The following is a 20,880-nucleotide window of genomic DNA, read 5'->3' as shown; positions in this document are numbered from 1 at the left end:
CTATATACCTCTCACACAGCCTATATACCTCTCACACGGCCTATATACCTCACACACCTTTGATGTCTAATTCGAATAAAGCCACACAATCAACTTCCACATGCCTTTGTGGTGATTTATTTTCTTTTATATGAATTTTCTTTCTTTTCGTCTGGTGCTTTTATTTTAATCTTTTCAACCATCGTGATTTAAACAGTAGATGGCGCTAATGCCTGCTTGATGTCGGTTGCCACCCGCAAATAGACCACAAGGGTGGGCGAAGTGAAACACTGCTCAGCCGAAATGACACATAAACACCTGCTGAAATACTAAAAACTGCCTAAATGGTAGTTCTCACTCCTGTATGTTTTTACTGGAACATATTTTTAGCTAATACCCACACATATACAATCTTATCTCAGAAAATGTCTGTTAATCAATATGTGATTTTGTGTGTGTACAAATGTTGGAGTCTTTTTCAGTATAAACGGTGACCTTGTCCAGGACCAGTAGACCTGACGGGACCAACTCAGTCTGATGAGGCCAAACTTCATTTCTGTGTTCCTGGATTGGGTTAAAGATCAGATGTGGATTGTTGTCAGGTTAAGGTAGAAGGATTACGTTAGGCTGTCCATTATGAATGGAAGTCAAGGTAAAGTCGAAGCATAGCTCTGTGTGTGTGTGTGTGCATGTCTATCTAGTTATAATGGCCCATCTTGGATAGTCATCATTGTGGGGACATTTTGCCTGGTCCTCACAGTCAATGGGTTGTTTTTGAGGTTAAGACTTGATTTTAGAGTTAGAGGTAGATTTGAGCTATAAGTAGTTCAGGTTAGGTATTTAGTTGCAATGGTAAAGGTTAGAGAATGAATCATGTCAATGCGTGTCCTGGAGTCTGAGACGAGCACGTGCTCAAGAAATGTAATAAAAAAATTTAAAAGGGATCAGTTTGCCTACTGTCTTTATTTGACCTTTAGTTTAAATGTTGGGTTCATTATGAGTAGCTGTTAGCTTGAAGGTTTAAGAATCACGCATTTGTTCATGCTGTTGATTTTCTTGCCATGTCAATTTTTATAGTTTGAAGCTGGAACCTGAAGTGCACATGAAAATTAAACAGAAAAATAAGGCCCATTCAATAGATGAGCTTAAAGGCTTAGGTTGTAACTGATTAAAAACTAAGCACATTCAATATAAAAAAAATTCTCTCATTTCCCACACATCAGACAAATTACCCATAGCCAAATTCTTTTGAGATCAGTAAGAGGCAAAAAAACATCTAACCATATCAAATACCCAGATCACACAAAATGTAACGGTTCTTTGAGACATGCCTGACCACTATTTCGGCTATCAGTTGAGGTTTTGCATAATCCCTACAAACTGACTTAGTAACCTACTTAAGTTTAAAATGAGTCTTGTTTACATTTTTGCAATCACATTGCATTTATCATTGATTTCTGGCACAATGAAGACTTCCAATCACTGACCAGCTCATAGTTGAGTCAATTATGCTAAAACACAATTTCCATATTTTTCAAAAAAACAACATCAATATTTCATTTTATGGTATTTTATTGCAACAATGTTGAAAACATTTGCCAAGAGATATTAAATTGTCTGCAGGTCAAATAAAATTCGCCATAATACCACAGAATCTGAAAAAGAGCAGCTTTGTTTTAATATCAGAACAATAAAGTCTATTTGATATCATCACGCTCAGATATTGCATGCTCTAGCAGGCTTGTACCTTTAGAGTAAAACATCAGGCTGTCTGAGGGCCAGAGGACATTACATCTGCTTTCTGTGGAAAGAAACAAGTCTTTTAAAATAAAACCAGGTATCAAGTAACAAAACATTTGTTTTAGACCACAACCTCAGAGAAATATGGAACGGTAGGTATAATCAAGAGATATCATTTGGCAGAATCTTTTCATCACAGGTAGTGGTCCATTTAAGCAGATTTTCATGTCAATATTTTCTATCAAACCAACATTGGCACTTTGTCATAGACTTTGAAATACTTACCAAGGTCAGCCCAAGAGTGCAGCCTTTTCCTGGAGAAGAGACAAAATAGCCTTATTTCAAGTCAGTGATTGGTCTATTAAACTGGGTTGCAGGTTACTCAGCAACAATGTTGTCCACATTACAAGTTCAGGTCAGACATTTGTTAAGAGACATCACTGAACCAGCAAAAGCCATTTTGCAATTCTCACCTCAGTCAACCTAGTCTTGGCGTTCAGTCGGATCTCAGAGCGATCAGAACCTGCAGACGACAAACAGCATAAGATGAGTATGCACAACATACATGGGAGTGAAGCTTTCTATGTTGACCAAATCAGATAGACTAATATAACAAGACTCCATGGTTTCAAGTCAGTCGTCATCTAGTCATCACAAGGTCAGACTACAGGGATCATGAGGTTCACTAAAACCAACCAAGTTCCCAACTAATGAACCAGAGCTGCTTGCTCAGACCCAGATGAGGTGGAGTTCAACCAGCAAATGGGCTAGTGTCAGTTGAAATGAATTTACTCCAATTCATGCATTTTCCAATTGCGACTTTTATTTCCACTCAACATAAGTTTACAATTATGAATAGGTATCCCAATTAAATCCTGCAGTTCTACCCCTAACTACATACCTTTTATTTGATATAAGAGTAGAAAAAAGCCAACTAGCAGTTTCCAGTCTTGACAACTACCTGCTACATTAGCTGAAGGGCATGTTTGTGTCAGCTCCACTTGTCATCCTGGGACTGAGGTTCTAAGTTTTATTTTCATACTTACATTGTTTGTGTGACATCTTATACCCAACTGCCACGGATCACTTCAGATCTGTAAAGTAAAAACAGCTTCAATTATAGTGATTACAGAAACTAGCAATTTTATCTCTTTAGCAAAGTATCAGATCAGAAACATGACATATTTCCTCAACTGGATCCAGCGACCTGATTGCATTCATCACGCCTGAAAGATTAGCAACATTTTGATTTGAATGTGAGACGTGCCAACAGAGCTGGAAGTTTAGTCAGCGGAGAAGTCACATGTCTGAGGAGAACAGAAGGGACGTTAGTATGCATAATATGCTGTTTGGGCCAGAGGACAATTACAGGTGACACATCAGCTGGGCGAAAGACAAATAGATCTTCATTGTTAAATCTGCTGAACTGGTATCACTCGACTATTGTCAAACTTCATTTAAGGATAAAACGTCAGTCTCACTCACCATAGCATTCTGTGAGCCAGAGGTTTCTGAAATAAACAAGAAATTCAATTTAAAACCAAATCCCATTTGAGGAACATTGGAGGTCATAGAAGCTGACACATCAGATAGGAGCGAAAGACAATAGTTCTTCTTCATTGATTAACTCTGCTGAACTATGGGATCATCATTATCAGACCAGTTTCAAAAACTAAACCGGTAAAATCTAAAACTCACCCGGTAGCTCATACTAGAGCGTTCAGACCAGATGTACAAACACGAGACCATCTGCAAGACAAACACCAGAAGTTAGAAAACAAAAAAAACCTGCAAACATACAAGCTTTTCCCTAAACCAACACTGCATCTGAGAAAACAGTTCTCTTTCACCTTTATCAGAGATTCCCATTGTTTTAACAATAATCATCATGAACAGTTTGTTTTGGGGCAAATATGTCCAAGATAAAAGTCTAGTTCGATTACCTTATTGAATGTCGTGAACGAAGAGTGAATTCAGTCAGTGTGATCACACCAAAACAAGACATATACGTGAGCCATGAAAGAATCTCAGGACGTCAGACACGGCCTCATCAGTGCCCTCAGATAATAAAACATGGTGGTTGCTGGTATCATCATCGTTTGATCAAGAGTATGAAATAAATGTCATCAACGGCACAGGGATCACGTGCAGACGGTGCTTCTGGAGGTGTGGTCAGAGTGGAGCCAAGACTGCACTTTGAGTTTTCAGATGTGCAACAAAATCAAATATTACTTGTAAATTAAGAGATTTAAGAGTTATTAAACTGGTTCAGATTGAATGGATCCTGTTAATAAAAGGATGCGAGTTATACAATACAATTGTCAGACTTAAGACCAACAACTGAGGCCTCGTCTTTGAGTCTGGTGAAATGTTCAATAGCTAAATAAAGATTTGCAAACACCTCAAGAGAAACAGAAGCCATCGACATTTAGAAAACGGCACGAGCTTTACCTCATCATCCCCAGCTTCATTGCACCTCTGCATCCTTCTCAACCTGCGGATACAAGCGCATGTTGGCATTGTCATGACACCGAGGCATGGTGCACAGAAAGCGAGCAAGTCTCCGTCTAAAGCTGCTCAGAAATCACTTCTGTCCCTTTCTCTTATAGTGAAATCATCCTTTGACTTCCACTTTGGATTAGTAGAGTTTAAAGTACAATTACCAGGGATGCATTTGATCCAACATACCGATACCCGTTTGAGCCTGAAGAAGAAGGGCACGTTAGTTGAAGGGTCAGGTGCCTCTTGAGTAACTGGAACTAATCTTTATTTATCACAACTGATTCAAACTCAGAGAGACGTTTCAGAAACTACTGTCCATCTAACCTAATGGCTTTTACTTACCACGTGCTGTTCCGCCTTCATTTCGAGTCGATGTCGCTGACGAGTCTGCAAAAAGATGGGAAAACAGATTAAGCGAAACTGATTGAAATAGATGCAGCATCTTCTGACTGAAAACATGTCCACACCTAAAGTCTGGCAGCGCAGGAGCTCTGCAGGCAGAAAGCGGCCTCTTGGTGTCTCCAGTGTCCCCGCGCGGTCAGAAAGTTGGCGTTTCCTCACAGTAGTCAGATGTCCCTACCAACATTTGTTTCATCACATACTGATGAGACGAGGCCGAGCAGACTAGCTCAACCAGCGCTAAGCAACCGTGGCCGAGGCCTGCTGCGTAACCAGGCTAACTGTGCTAGCATCCAGCGCCTCCCCACAGGTCAAACCCGTCCAGTGCACAGAGCGCGGGCTCAGCAGAAGGAAGTTACATGAATTACATCAGAGTGGGGGACATTAAAAGCTAAAAAGACAAAGTGACGACACGCAGCACAGAGACACGTGGTGGAGGAGACATACCTGTTGCACAGAGAGAGCGGTAGAGACTGAGCTGCTTTTTGCCCTTTTGCCCTTTTCTCAAACATAGAAAGCAGCCCTTAACTACCCTTCCCCCCATGGTTTACTGAAATGAAATGCGCATATTCGGCAGGAAGGCAACTCGGCTGGCTATTTCTGTTTTTGGTAGATCTCAAACAGCCTAGTTCCGGAAGTAAAAGTCCCATTCTGATTATATAGTGTTGTACGGTGGCCGAGGCTCAACGCACACAAATTAACAAAACACATGCAAAAAACAACTTCATCAATTTGGCAGCTACGTGGGCTGCAAAATAAAGTCCCAAAAGCAACGCAAATACAGAAAAGGCATACAAATAGCCCAAAATGGCAAATGTTTCCTGGGACCAAAAAAGTGATGAACCTGCTGCCAGTTGAAGTTGCTGTGTAAGTTATTGAAGTGTGCTACTCGTCAGTGGTGATGGAACTTCACAAGAATCACAAACATTATTTGATAACAACTAGAAGTAGGGCTACGTTGTAGCACTAACGGAGCCCGAAACACAGGCTTGGTTTGACCTGTTGCAGTTGGTGGAGAAGGCGATCATTGAACAAGTGCGTCTCACGTTGCGCCGTTACCACCTTTCGCCGGAATAGCTTCACTTTACGTCCGTCCGTGATGTCGATCCTTGCCTGCTAATTGCTCATTACGGTCCACGTATCAAATAGCATCATAAGAAAATTTGCTAAATCGAATGATAGTTGTAAAACAAAGCTTACTTCCTGTTGCCAGTAGGTGGCGCCATCACTATTATTACATACATATAATATATCTGTTGAAGTAGGGGCTCTGATGTAAGCGTGAGCAATTTTGTCAATTGGACAATGTACAACAACAAGGTATACTGGTAGGTGGCGCTATGACCCTGCACTAATATTAATATGCTGGAGCTGTGCAGGTCTGGTTGTGATTATAGGTCAGCATTTGGGTCGGTAGGATAATGCAGAGTGGATTCACAAAGTATTTCCTGTTTCATGGTGAATCAGTAGGGTGGCGCTATGACACTGAGGAGATATTGACACATAGAGCTGTCCAGGCTTGATCTCTGATCATGAGACAGAAGTTTAGCAGTGATGAGACCCAATGCACACTGTAAGATTATGACAACATCGTCTCCTTTGGCGAGGTGATCATCGCCCCACCCACCTCAATGTTTACACGGTTTGAGGAATTGTCATGATTCTGACCATGATCCATTGACTTCTCTCAGCTCATTTGAGCTGTATGTTATCAAAGCAGCCAGGAGCAGTGCATCAAAGTGTGAAACATGTCTTCCTGTTGCCAGCAGGTGTTTGCTGTGATTTTAAGTCATGATTTGTGTAGATGTCATCAGGCAGGACTCTTGTCTTACATGTCTAGTTTGGCTCGATTGGACCAAATATATCTGAGATACAGAACCTCGTGTTTTTAATGGCGTGTAATCAAACTTTGAGGCAACGCCACGGTCACACCATGTGACGAAAAATCAATCTTTGAGTTAGTTTTTATCTCCATCTTGTTTAGATGACACTCATCTCAATTTGAAGTTGATCTGATGAAAGCCCTGGGACAGAGCCTTCAAAGTAAAAATGTGGAAAATGTGGAAAATGGCCACCTAAAGTCAAAATGGCGGGCTTCCTGTTTGGTCTAGCATATCTATCCAAGAGACTTATTTGTTTGTTATGAAAGACACATGTCCCCATCGATTTTTGTACATGTCGGCCAATCGTGGTGCAGGGGCTGCCCTTTAGGGGCTTAGTCAGTTATTTTACCCGCCCATTCCTTAAGGTGGCGCAAGGTTTTAGTCCATCGATTAAAAAGAGCAGATAAAACCTGAAATTAATATCTTGACAGTCAGTTCAGTCTCCTTATTCCAAGATTCAAGATTCAAGATTCAGAGTTTGTATCATATGCACAAATAACATTAAGCATTAAGCTTGCAATAAATGCTTGGGTCTGAGCTCTCTTATAACAATTCTCAATCAAAATTTAAAATTTAAAATAAAATATACATATCTAAAATATATATATACCTATGAAAAAAAAGAAAAACAATATTGCAAGTGTGTGCAATAGTGCAAATATGCAATAGTGCAAATATGCTAAGGTGCAGAGTTATGACAGATTGGAGGAGTTTAAAAGTCTCATGGCCTGGGGATGAAACTGTCTCTGAGCCTGGTAGTGCGGGCCGGATGCTGCGGTACCGTCGGCCAGGCGGCAGCAGGCAAGAACAGTTATGGCTGGGGTGATAGGGATCTTTAATGATCCGGTTGGCCTTCACCTGCTCATGTTTGTCTTCTTTGTCGAGGGGTTCCCATCCCTGTGGGATCGTGCCTCTTTCTCATCCTCATCCTGATTAGGCCCGTTTGCCCACTCGTGCCTTTTGAATGGCTGCAGTACTCCTCAGCCCTACGACCTTAGTAACAAGGAGACTTCTGGTCTGTGATGTGGATAAAGAAAATAATTGAATTCTTGATCTTAAAGCAGTGATTTGACATTTCTAAAATGCATATTCTAAACTGCACTTGGCTGCCAGATCCATAGTTAATGAGAGGTTTTATCATTCTTCCCTATTAAACTCTGAGCAAAAACAGAATATTTGCAAAATGTTGAACTGTTCCTTCCACCTGACATAAAATGAGTCAAGACAGGAAGATATTTCAAACACTCACCTGTTGCCACGCTTTGCATTCATTTTTGAATGCTTCTCATCTATCTCAGCAGGCTAAGCTCTGCTTAGCTGGGCTGGCAGTGCTGCCTGGGGCGTCCTCCTTCAGGGACATTTGAAGAGGACCACCTGGTCTCCATGTCCTCCATGCGTCCAGAGCAGATCCTGACAGATGTCCATCAGATCTGCTTAGATGACTTCACTGGAAGACAAATGAAACTGCTGAGCCAAACACCTTAATCACCTTATATCTCAGATATTTTTACCCATGTCTATCAGCACAGACTTACACAGACCATCTAAGCACAAACTTGCAGAGGCTGTTTCTGAATGAACCCTGAAGGTGGCTCATCGTGATGAAAGGATGCTGCAGAGGCTGCTGAGGTAATTCTTCTATGCTGACTCATCTAATCAGCATCTGAGTCATTAGGTCCAAAAGCACTGCAGGTCACAGTATTCTGCTTGGGCAATCTTCTCCCGTGGATGAGTCCCCTTTAACAAGATGAGGAAAACCAACATTGTTACATGTCCTCGTGTTTGGATTATGAAAACGTTGTGCTGTTATAAATTCATCCAGGCTGTTGATCACAAACGAAAATTGAAACTATTGACTGAAATGAAGAATTTTTCATTGTGATAGTTTGCAGTGGATAGCACAGGGGAAAGAAACACAGACTGAAGGAAAGACACCATAATTAGTGAGCTAGTGGAGCCAGCTAAGTGGTTGTAAACTACTTTCTTACCATAAATCTGGCTTCCATCCAGCGTCTTGGCCAGAACGCATGGTAGGAAGTTTCCTTCATGCTCTGGATCTCTATTAGCAACGCAACTTGCCTCAGCTGTGGAGAAAACACAACATTGTGAGAGTTAGTTAACTTCAAGTTTACATTGTTGATCATGTACATCAGGTGCACTTCTATTATAGAGACATATGGATGAAGTGTCTACAGTTTGACTCATTAGTAAAATAGTAGAAATCAGTGAACTTCTACTGGAAACCCACTCCTATAATAATCCAGTGGCTATTGGTTTAAAAATACACAAACATCACGCTTGCTGATTGCAAGTGCAGATACTGACCAATTCATTCTCATTAGAGCCTGGGAACAGTGGTCTGCCCATAAACAGCTCAGCAGCAATGCAGCCGAGAGACCATCACATCGTGGCCCGCTGAAAAGGTTCTCTATAGAACCTCAGGAGATCTTAAGGATAAACACAAACTTATTACTGAGGTTTTAAAATGTACTAAATATGTTACTGTCAATATGTTACTGTCCGTTTCTGAGACATCAAACCTGACATGCCAGCGTAGGACTTGTCCTAGTGGTAGCAAACACAGCTGTCCCAGGTATACAGATGTGCTGTCGGTTACCTACCTGTACCCCAGAGCTGGATGACATCTTGGTCTGTTCCTCAGGATCATCGGCTAAACCAAGTCAATGACTTTAACTCTGAGTGGCTTCTGACATGGTCCACCAACATGATGTTATCTGGCTTCAAATCGGCATGAATGATCCCTGCGCTGTTCCAGAAATTCCAAGGATGTAGCCAGCTGAAATCATGAAAAACATAATAATAATCATGAGCTACAGAGTTATTTCCTCAACAACAACTATAACAGACACATTTTAGCGACAAGTTTACCTTCACCCTACAAGCAGTTAGTGTAGACTTGAAAGTTTAAAAACTGACCTGCTGCAGAATGGGCGGATCTGCTTCAACTGAAAGGTGTTGACCAGGCTGATCTGCTTAATTTATGCAGATCCATATCCAGAGTGCTCAAACACATGACAGTAATGTCCTTGTAGGTGAATGACTTCGTCAGATCTGTGATGTTGAACCTCTCTAGTGGAAGCGCCTTCATGGTTTGAAGGGTGACCTCCTCTTGCATGGCGCTGTCAATGTCTTCCTGGTTTGATCATTTTTAATGCCACCGTTTCATCGTTGGTCACATTCCCTGCATTGGATGACCACTCCATAGTAGCCACTGCCCAGGACTTTCTGTGCTGATACTGTGTAGTGGGGGAGGGATCAGGTCTCCTGATGATTTCTAACTCACTGTTTTCAGACATAGTGACAGAATAGTTCTCCTGTTGATTTTCAGACTTGTCAGGAGAATAGAAAAGAAGGAAGTTAGACACAAAGCCACGTATGCTCTCACACAAACAGACAGTTCCCATGTATGTGGCAAATATTTACAGCCAGTTCATCAACCTCAATTCGTTTTAATCTTGAAAATCAGCCAATACTAAAAGTACTACTGCTTCATCAAAGATTCATTACAGGCCGATAAATATTTCTCTCTTCTATTATATACTCCTAACACTATATCTACATGTTGTGTTCACGATTCAAAATCATGCCCACATTGTACACTAAGTAAAATATATATAAGATAAAACTACTAATGACACATGAAAATATCTTTTCTCAACGTTTTACTCCCATCAAGCTCAAATTGTAACCACATTGTAATAGCAATCTGCTTAATTCAACAAGTGTCAATGGAAAAATTAAGCACTTAGGTTTGATCCAGGAAGCTGATGTCCGTTTTAAGCCAAAATGTTAAAATCTTTATGAATAGTGTTAATCTCTGTAATCACGCAAAGATTTTAGCCAAGTGCTCCTCACAAAAGGTTAATGTGACTGAAGTGATGAAGCTGTGTGCCTATATACCTCTCACACAGCCTATATACCTCTCACACGGCCTATATACCTCACACACCTTTGATGTCTAATTCGAATAAAGCCACACAATCAACTTCATGCCTTTGTAGTGATTTATTTTCTTTTATGTGAATTTTCTTTCTTTTCGTCACAATTCTTTTATTTTAATCTTTTTCAACCATCGTGATTTAAACAGTAGATGGCGCTAATGCACCTTGATGTCGGTTGCCACCCGCAAATAGACCACAAGGGTGGGCGAAGTGAAACACTGCTCAGAAATGACACATAAACACCTGCCTAAATGGTAGTTCTCACTCCTGTATGTTTTACTGGAACATATTTTTAAGCTAATACACCCACACGCCTACAATCTTATCTCAGAAAATGTCTGTTAATCAATACTTTGGATTTTGTGTGTACAAATGTTTAGGTCTTTTCCAGTATAAACATTGACCTTGTCAGGACCAGTAGACCTGACGGGACCAGAAAACTCAGTCCTGATGAGGCCAAACTTCATTTCTGTGTTCTGGTTAAGGTTAAAGATCAAATGTGGTTGTTGTCAGGTTGAGTAGAAGGATTCGTTAGGCTGTCATTATGAATGGAAGTCAGGTAAAGTCTGAAGCATAGCTCTGTGTGTGTGTGTGTGCATGTCTATCTAGTTATAATGGCCCATCTTAGTTTCAATTCATCATTGTGGGGACAATTTGCCTTAGTCCTCACAGTCAATGGGTTGTTTGAGGGTTAAGACTTGATTTTAGAGTAGAGGTAGATTTGGGCTATAAGTAGATTCAGGTTAGGTATTTAGTTGCAATGGTAAAAGGTTAGAGAATGAATCATGTCAATGCGTGTCCTCAGAAGTCTAGAGAGGCAGAGCACGTGCTCAGAAATGTAATAAAAATTTTTTAAAAAAAAGGGATCAGTTTGCCTACTGTCTTTATTTGACCTTGAGGATTTAATGTTGGCTTCATTATGAGTAGCTGTGTGAAGAGTTTAAAACGGCCATTTGTTCATGTATTTTGATTTCTTGCCATGTCAATTTTTATAGTGAAAGCTGGAACCTGAAAGTGCACATGAAAATTAAACCAGAAAAACAAGGCCCATTCAATAGATGACTTTAAGGCTTAGGTTGTAACTGATTAAAAACTAAGCACATTCAATATAAAAATTATCTGTTTCCCACACATCAGACAAATTGCCCCATAGCCAAATTCTTTTGAGATCAGTAAGAGCAAAAAACATCCTAATGTTATATCAAATACCCCAGATCACACAAATGTAGCAGTTCTTTGAGACATGCCTAATACACACTATTTCATGGCTATCAGTTGAGGTTTGCATAATCCTACAAACTGACTTAAGTAACCTACTTAAGTTAAATGAGTCTTATTTACATTTTTGCAATCCACATTTGCATTTTATCATTGATTCTGGCACAATGAGACTTCCAATCACTGACCAGCTCTGTAGTTGAGTCAATTATACTTTAAAACCCCACAATTTCCATATTTTTCCAAAAAACAACATCAATATTTCATTTTGAGTATTTTATTGCAACAATGTTGAAAAACACATTTGCCAAGAGATATCGCAAGTGTCTGCAGGTCAAACTCAGTCGCCATAATACCAGAATCTGAAAAGAGGCAGCTTTGTTTTAATATCCAGAACAATAAAGTATATTTGATATCATCTTTGACTCAGATATTGTACTCTTGAGCTTGTACTTACCTTTGGAGTAGGCATCAGGCTGTCTACTGAGGGGCCAGAGGTTATTACATCTGCTTTCTGTGGAAAGAAACAAGTCTTTTAAATAAAACCAGGTATCAAGTAACAAAACATTTGTTTTAGACCACAACCTCAGAGAAATATGGAATGGTGAGGTATAATCAAGAGATATCATTTGGCAGAATCTTTTCATCACAGGTAGTGGTCCATTTAAGCAGATTTTCATGTCAATATTTTCCTATCAAACCAACATTGTGGCACTTTGTCATAGACTTTGAAATACTTACAAGTCAGCCCAAGAGATGCAGCCTTTTCCTGGAGAAGAGACAGAAATACCCTTATTACAAGTCGGTAGTTGGTCTATTAAGCTTCAAGTTTTGCAGGTTACTCAGCAACAATATTTGTCACATTACAAGTTCAGGTCAGACATTTTGTTAAAGACATCACTGAACCAGCAAAAGCCATTTGCAATTCTCTGAATTCTCACCTCAGTCAACCTCGTCTTGGCGTTCAGTCGGATCAGAAGGCGATCAGAACCTGCAGGCGACAGAACAGCATAAGATGAGTATGCACAACATACATGGGGTGAAGCTTTCTATGTTGACCAAATCAGATAGAGCTAATATAACAAGACTCCATGGTTTCAAGTCAGTCGTCATCTAGTCATCACAAGGTCAGACTACAGGGATCATGAGTTCACTAAAACCAACCAAGTTTCCCAGCTGTAGACAGAGCTGCCTTGCTCAGGCCAGATGAGGTGGAGTTCAACCAGCAAATGGAGCTGGTATGATTCAATTTACTCCAATTCATGCATTTTTTCCAATTTGACTTTTATTTCCACTCAACATAAGTTTCAATTATGAATAGGTATCCCAATTAAATCCTGCAGTTCCTACCTAACTACATACCTTTTATTTGATATAAAGTGAAAAAAGCCAACTAGCAGTTTCAGTCTTGACAACTACCTGCTGATAGCTAAAGGGCATGTTTGTGTCCAGCTCCACTTGTCATCTGGACTGAGGTTCTACAGTTTTTATTTTCATACTTACATTGTTTGTGTGACATCTTCACCACCCCAACTGCTTTAAGATCCCATTAGATCTGTAAAGTAAAAACAGCTTCAATTATGATGATTGCAGAAACTAGCAATTTTATCTCTTGCAACAAGTATCAGATCAGAAACATGACATATTTCCTCATGGATCAGCTGACCTGATTCACATTCATCACTTTAAGATTAGCAACATTTGATTTGAATGTGAGGCGTGCCAACAGGCTGGAAGTTTAGTCGGCGGAGAAGTCACATGTCTGAGGAGAACAGAAGGGACGTTAGTATGCGCCAATAAGCTGTTTGGGCCAGGGACAATTACAGGTGACACATCAGCTAGGAAGCGAAGAGACAAATAGATCTTGCTTCATTGTTAAATCTGCTGAACCCCCATGGTATCATCATTGTGTCAAACTTCATTTAAGGATAAAGCGTCAGTCTCACTCACCCATAGCATTCTGTAGCCAGAGGTTTCTGAAATAAACAGAAATTCAGGTAAACCAAATCCCATTTGAGGAGACATTGGAGGGTCATAAGCCGACACATCGAATGGGAGCAAGACAATAGTTCTTCTTCATTGATTAACTCTGCTGAACTATGGGATCATCATTGTATCAGACAGTTTCAAAACTAAACCGGTAAAATCTTAAACTCACCAGTAGCTCATACTAGAGGCGTTCAGACCAGACTGCAAACACGAGACCATCTGCAAGACAAACACAAGAAGTTGAAAACAAAAAAACCTGCAAACATACAAACTTTTCCTAAACCAGCACTGCATCAGAAAACAGTTCTCTTTCACCCTTTATCAGAGAGATTCCCATTGTTTAACAATAATCATCATGAACAGTTTGTTTGCCAGGGCAAATATGTCAGACAAAGTCTAGTTCGTTACCTTATTGAATGTATCGTGAGCGAAGAGTGAATTCAGTCAGTGTGATCACACCTGCAGAAACAAGGCCTCACGTGAGCCCATGAAAGAATCTCTAGGACGATAAGACACAGCCTCATCAGTACCTCAGATAATAAAACATGGTGGTTGCTGGTATCATGCATCCTTCGTTTGATCAAGAGTAGCAAATAAATGTCATCAGCAGCACAGGGATCACACATGCAGACGATGCTTCTCTGGAGAGTGTGGTCAGAGTGGAGCCAAGACTGCACTTTGGGTTTTTTCAGATGTGGCTCCAAAATCAAATACTTGTAAATTAGAGATTTAGAGTTATTAAACTGGTTCAGATTGAATGGATCCTGTTAATAAAAGGATGCGAGTTATAAAATACACTTGTCAGACTTAAGACCAACAACTGAGGCCTTGTCTTTGAGCCTGGTGAAATGTTCAATAGCTAAATAAAGATTTGCAAACACCTCAAGAGAAACCGAAGCCATCGACATTTAGAAAACGTGACACCTCATCATCCCCAGCTTCTTCACACCTCTGCATCATACTCCAACCTGCGGATACAAGCGCATGTTGGCATTGTCCACAGTGACACCGAGCATGGTGCACAGTGAGCAAGGAAGTCTCCGTCTAAAGCTGCTCAGAAATCACTTCTGTCCACTACTCTTATAATTGGGAAATCATCAAGCGACTTCACTTTGGATTAGTAGAGTTTTAAAAATTACAACTACAAAGGTGCATTTGATCAAGCCTGAAACACCCGTTTGAGCCTGAAGAAAGAAAGATACGCGTTAGTTGAAGGGTCGGGATGTGCCCTCTTGAGTAACTGGAACTAATCTTTATTTATCACAACTTAGTTCAAACTCAGAGAATGATTTAAGAGCTACTGTCCATCTAACCTAATACCAGCTTTTACTTTAGTGCTGTTCACCTGCATTTTGAGTCGATATTATTTAATGAGTCCTGCTGCAAAAAGATGGGAAAACAGATTAAGCAGAAACTGATTGAAATAGATGCAACACTCTTCTGACTGGCTGCTCTCCCACCCCTAAAGTCACAGCGGCGCGAGGCTCTGCAGTGAAAGCGGCCTCTTTGTGTCTCCAATGTCCCACGCGGTCAGAAGTTAGCGTTTCCTCACCCAGTAGTCAGATGTCCCTACCAACATTTGTTTCATCACACTGCGATGAGGCAGGCCGAGCCGAGCTGAGCTGAGCTGATCTCAACCAGCTAAGCAACACGTGGCGAGGCCTGCTGCAGCTAACCGGAGGCTAACTGTGCTAGCATCAGCGCCTCACAAGTCCATTCGTCCAGTGCACAGAGCGCGGGCTCCAGCAGAGAAGTTACATGAATACACATCAGAGTGGAGACATTAAAAAGCTAAAAGACAAAGTGATGAGACGCAGCACAGAACACGTGGTGGAGGAGACACCTGTTGAACAGAGAGAGAGCCGGAGAATGAGACTGAGCTGCTTTGCCCTTTTCTCAAACATAGAAAACAGCCCTTAACTACCGCCCTCACCCAGTTCACTGAAATGAAATCATATTAAGCCAGGAAAGGTAGCTTCGACTGACTTTTCTGTTTTGAGAGTAGATCTCAAACAGCCTGGTTCGAGTAAAAGTCCCATTCTGATTATATAGTGTTGTATGGTGGCGAGAGAAGCTCAGCGCACTACGATTAACAAAACACATGCAAAAAAACAACTATGGTTGTGACATTAGGCTGCAAAATAAAGTCCCAAAGCCACTTAATCTGAAAGCGCCACAAATAATGAAAAGCGACACGAAATGTTTCCTGAGGACCCAAAAAGTGATAAACCTACATAGCAGTTCGATTGCTGTGTGAAGTTATTGAAGTGTGCTGCCCTCGTCAGTGGTGATGGAACTTCACAAAAATCACTAACATTATTGATAACAACTAGAAGTAAGACTCACATTCATGCAACTGCAGACGAGCACAGGCAGTTTGAAGCCTGTTGCGGTTGGTGAAGAAGCGATCATTGAACAAGTGCCCGTCTCACGTTGCATGCGTTTTGCGCACTGCGCCAGGACAAACGCTTCACTTCCTGCGTCCGTCACGTGATGTCGATCCTTGCCTGCTAATTGCTCATTACAGTCCACGCTATCAAATAGCACATCCCACTGTGAAAATTTTATGTAAATCGAATGATAGTTGTAAAGCAAAGCTTACTTCCTGTTGCCAGTAAGTGGCGCCATCATATTACATACATACTAATATATCTGTTGATGAGACTCGTGTAGCGTGAGCAATTTTGTCAATTGGACAATGTTACAACAACATTATCACTGATCGGTGGTGGCGCTATGACCCTGCTAATAACAATATATGGGCTGTGCAGGTCTGGATTGTGATTATAGGTCAGCATTTGGGGTTAGGTTAGGATAATGCAGAGTGGATTCACAAGTATTTCCTGTTCGTGATGAATCAGTAGGTGACTATGACACTGAGGAGATATTGACATAGAGCTGTCCAGGCTTGATCTTTCTGATCATGAGACAGAAGTTTGGCAGTGATGGACAATGCACACTGTAGTTATGACAACGCCAGTCTCCTTTGGCGAAGGTGATCGCCGCGCTCAATGTTTACACGGTTTGAGGAATTGTCATGATTCTGACCATGATCAGTGACTTCTCTCAGCTCATTGAGCTGTTCATGTTGCTCTAAAAAACAATAGGAGCAGTGCATCAAAGTGTAAACATATCACTTCCTGTGCCAGCAGGTGGCGCTGTGATTTTAAGTCATGATTTATGTGTAGATGTCATCAGGCCGGGACTCTTGTCTTACATGTCTAGTTTTGACTGATTGGACCAAATATATCTGAGATACAGAACCTCGTGTTTTAATGGCGTGTAAAATCAAACTTTGAGGCTGCCTGCGGTCACACCATGTGGCCAGAAAAGTCAATCTTTGAGTTGGTTTTATCTCCATCTTGTTAGATGACCTCATCTCAATTTGAAGTTGATCTGATGAAGCCCTGGGACAAGTACTTCCAAAGTAAAAATGTGGAAAATGTGAAAGCTGGCCACTAAAGTCAAATGCTTGGAGCTTCCTGTTTGGTCTTATATCTATCAAGAGACTTATTGTTTGTTATGAAAAGACACATGTCCCCATCGATTTTTGTACATATCGTGTCGTGGTGCAGGCTGCCTTTGGGGGGCGCTAGTCAGTTATTTTTACCACGCCCATTCCTTAAGGTGGCGCAAGGTTTTGGTCATCTGATTAAAAGAGCAGATAAAACACAAATTAATATCTTGACAGTCCAGTTCGGTCTCCTTATTCAGATTCAAGATTCAAGATTCAAGTTTATTGTCACTGTGATAACATTAAGCAGTAGAACTTGCAATGAAATGCTTGGGTCACAGGCTCTCTTATAACAATTCGTCAATTTAAATTTAAAATAAAATATACATATCTAAAATATATATATACACTAAAGAAAAAAGAAAAACAATATTGCAAGTGTGTGCAATAGATGCAAATATGCAATAGTGCAAATATGCTAAGGTGCAGAGTTATGACAGATTGGAGAGTTTAAAAGTCTCATGAGCATAGGGGATGAAACTGTCTCTGAGCCTGGTGGTCGACCCGGATATCTTGTGCGAAATCGGCAGGCGGCAGCAGGCAAGGCAGTTGTAAGCTGGGGTGATAGGGATCTTTAATGATCGGTTGGCCTTCTTCCTACTGCTCATGTTTGTCTTCTTTGTCGAGAGGTTCCCATCCCTGTGGATCGTGCCTCTTTCTCATCCTCATCTGATTGGTGGTTTGCCCACTGGTGCCTGATGGCTGCCAGTCGCTCCTCCTTCTGACCTGTGCTCTGGGAGACTTCTGGTCTGTGGTGTGGATAAGAAAATAATTGAATTCTTGATCTTAAAGCAGTGATTTGACATTTCTAAAAATGCATATTCTAAACTACACTTGGCTGCAGATCCATAGTTAATGAGAGTTTTATCATTCTTCCCATTAAACTCTGGGCAAAAAACAAGAATATTTGCAAAATGTTGAACTGTTCTTCTACAATATAAAATGATCAAGACAGGAAGATATTTCAAACACTCACCTGTTGCCACGCTTTGCATTCATTTTTGAATGCTTCTCATCTTTCATCTCAGCAGGGCTGCGCTCCTTGGCTGGGCTGGCAGTGCTGCTGGAGGCGTCCTCCTTCAGGGACATTTGAAGGACCACCTGGTCTCCATGTCCTCCATCGTCAGAGCTTGGATCCTGACAGATGTCCATCAGATCCTTAGATGACTTCACACTGGAAGACAAATGAAACTGCTGAGCCAAACACCTTAATCACCTTATATCTCAGATATTTTTTACCCATGTCATCAGCACAGACTTACACAGACCATCTAGCTGTAAACTTACTGAGGCTGTTTCTGAATGAATACCACAGAGGTGGCTCATCGTAGTGAAAAGGATGCTGCAGAAATTCTGCTGGGGGTAATTCTTCTATGCTGACTCCATCATCCCATCTGAGTCATTAAGGTCCAAAAGCACTGCAGGTGCAGTATTCTGCTTGAGCTCTTCTCCCCGGATGAGTCCCCTTTAACAAGATGAGGAAAACCAACATTGTTACATGTCCTCGTGTTTGGATTATGAAAACGTTGTGCTGTTATAAATTCATCCAGGCTGTGATACAACGAGAATTGACTATTGACTGAAATGAAGAATTGTTTCATTGTGATAGTTTGCAGTGGATGGCACAGAGGAAAGAAACACAGACTGAAGAGAATTGCCATAATTAGTGAGCTAGTGGAGCCAGCTAAGTGGTTGTAAACTACTTTCTTACCATAAATCTGGCTTCCATCAGCGTCTTGGCCAGAACACGCCAAGGTGGGAAGTTTCCTTCTACTCTGGATCTCTAATAGCAAACACAACTTGCCTCAGCTGGAAAACACAACATTGTGAGAGTTAGTTAACTTCAAGTTTACATTATTGATCATGTACAGATTGCACTTCTATTACTGAGACATATGGATGAAGTGTCTCTGATTTGACTCATTAGTAAAATAGTAGAAATCAGTGAACTTCTGCTGGAAACCCCTCACTATAATAATCAAGTGTGTGGATTTAAAAATACACAAGCATACACGGCAGAACTGTACGTGTTTATTTGTGATTTAAGTGCAGATACTGACCAATTCATTCTCATTAGAGCCTGGAACATTGGTCTGCCCATAACAAGCTCAGCAGCAATACAGCCGAGAGACCATGTACATCGATGGCCCGCTGAAAGGTTCTCTATACAGAACCTCCAGGGAGATCTTAGGATAAAACACAAACTTATTACTGAGGACTTTTTTAAAATGTACTAAACTCCTTTGTTACTGTCAATATGTTACTGTCCGTTTCTGAAGACATAAACCTGACAGCTGCCAGCGTACAGGACTTGTCTAATTAATTACAGCAAACACAGCTGTCCCAGGTATACAGATGTGCTGTCAGTTACCTACCTGTACCCCACAGGCTGGATAAATCACCGGTCTGTTCCTCAGGATCATCGAAGGCTAAACCAGTCAATGACTTTAACTCTGAGTGGCTTCCTGACATGGTCCACCAACATGATGTTATCTGGCTTCAAATGTGAATGATCCCTCGCTGTTCAGAAATTCCAAAAGGATGTAGCCAGCTGAAATCATGAAAAACATAATAATAATCTTGAGCTACAGAGTTATTTCCTCCTTTTCCTTCTGCTGATTACATTTTAGCGACCAAGTTTACCCTTCACCCACACAAAGCAGTTGTTACAAGCCCGAGTTTAAAAACAAACCTGCTGCAGAATGGGCGGATCTGCTTCAGCTGAAGGTGTTGACAGGCTGATCTGCTTGAACTCTGCAGATCCATGTCCAGTGCTCAAACACATGACAGTAATGTCCCTTGTAGGTGAATGACTCGTCGAATCTGACGATCTTTGACCTCTCTGGAGTGGAGGCGCCTTCATGGTTTGAAGGGTGACCTCCTCTTGCATGGCGCTGTCAATGTCTTCCATCGTTTGATCATTTTTAATGCCACCGTTTCATCGGTGGTCACATTCCTGCATTGGATGACCCACTCCATAGTAGCCACTGCCCAGGACTTTCTGTGCCTGATACTGTGTGCTAGTGGGGGAGAAGTCAGGTCTCCTACAGTGATTTCTAACTCACTGTTTCAGACATAGTGACAGAATAGTTCTCCTGTTGATTTTTAGACTTGTCAGGAGAATGAAAAGAAGGAAGTTAGGCACAAAAACACATGTTGCTCACACAAACAGACAGTTCCATGTACTTGAAATGTTTACAGCCAGTTCATCAACCTCAGTCGTTTTAATCTTGAAAATCAGCCAATACTAAAAGTACTGCTTCAATCAAAGATTCATTACAGGCGATAAATATTTCTCTCTTCTATTACTATACTCCTAACACTATATCTACATATTTATTGTTCACGATTCAAAATCATGCCCATTGTACACTAAAGTAAAATATATACTAAGATAAAACTACTAATGACACATGAAAATATCTTTTCTCAGCGTTTTACTCCCATCAAGCTCAAATTGTAACCACATTGTAATAACTTAATCTGCTTAATTCAGCAAGTGTCAGCTGGAAAAAAATTCAACTTACTTAGGTTTGATCCGGAAGCTGATGTCCGTTTACGCCAAAATGTTAAAATCTTTATGAACAAAGTCTTAAATCTCTGTAATCACATAAAGATTTTTAGCCAGTGCTCCTCACAAAGAGTTAATGTGACTGAAGTAGTGAAGCTGTGTGCCTATATACCTCTCACACAG

At 40.9% G+C, this 20,880-nt stretch overlaps 9 non-coding genes across 9 annotated transcripts; all 9 read right to left on the bottom strand.

Annotated features, from left to right (window-relative positions):
* Positions 1 to 1,849: 1,849 nt before the first annotated feature.
* Positions 1,850 to 1,921, bottom strand: LOC124851178. The gene has a single exon (XR_007032262.1). It is a non-coding gene; the product is annotated as a small nucleolar RNA SNORD47 (small nucleolar RNA).
* Positions 1,922 to 2,097: 176 nt separating this feature from the next.
* LOC124851175 lies at positions 2,098 to 2,165 on the bottom strand. The gene has a single exon (XR_007032259.1). It is a non-coding gene; the product is annotated as a small nucleolar RNA SNORD78 (small nucleolar RNA).
* A 1,128-nt stretch (positions 2,166 to 3,293) lies between these two features.
* Positions 3,294 to 3,380, bottom strand: LOC124851174. The gene has a single exon (XR_007032258.1). It is a non-coding gene; the product is annotated as a small nucleolar RNA snR60/Z15/Z230/Z193/J17 (small nucleolar RNA).
* A 158-nt stretch (positions 3,381 to 3,538) lies between these two features.
* Positions 3,539 to 3,617, bottom strand: LOC124851176. Its single transcript, XR_007032260.1, has one exon. It is a non-coding gene; the product is annotated as a small nucleolar RNA SNORD79 (small nucleolar RNA).
* Positions 3,618 to 4,750: 1,133 nt separating this feature from the next.
* Positions 4,751 to 4,830, bottom strand: LOC124851172. Its single transcript, XR_007032256.1, has one exon. It is a non-coding gene; the product is annotated as a small nucleolar RNA SNORD74 (small nucleolar RNA).
* A 7,435-nt stretch (positions 4,831 to 12,265) lies between these two features.
* LOC124851179 lies at positions 12,266 to 12,338 on the bottom strand. Its single transcript, XR_007032263.1, has one exon. It is a non-coding gene; the product is annotated as a small nucleolar RNA SNORD47 (small nucleolar RNA).
* A 1,620-nt stretch (positions 12,339 to 13,958) lies between these two features.
* On the bottom strand, positions 13,959 to 14,037 carry LOC124851171. The gene has a single exon (XR_007032255.1). It is a non-coding gene; the product is annotated as a small nucleolar RNA SNORD79 (small nucleolar RNA).
* A 670-nt stretch (positions 14,038 to 14,707) lies between these two features.
* LOC124851177 lies at positions 14,708 to 14,779 on the bottom strand. Its single transcript, XR_007032261.1, has one exon. It is a non-coding gene; the product is annotated as a small nucleolar RNA SNORD75 (small nucleolar RNA).
* Positions 14,780 to 15,193: 414 nt separating this feature from the next.
* Positions 15,194 to 15,274, bottom strand: LOC124851173. Its single transcript, XR_007032257.1, has one exon. It is a non-coding gene; the product is annotated as a small nucleolar RNA SNORD74 (small nucleolar RNA).
* Positions 15,275 to 20,880: the final 5,606 nt, after the last annotated feature.

This window comes from Hippoglossus stenolepis, chromosome 19, assembly GCF_022539355.2.
Source record: "Hippoglossus stenolepis isolate QCI-W04-F060 chromosome 19, HSTE1.2, whole genome shotgun sequence".
Taxonomy (NCBI): Eukaryota; Metazoa; Chordata; class Actinopteri; order Pleuronectiformes; family Pleuronectidae; genus Hippoglossus; species Hippoglossus stenolepis.
This window is presented reverse-complemented; position numbering and strand designations above follow the sequence as displayed.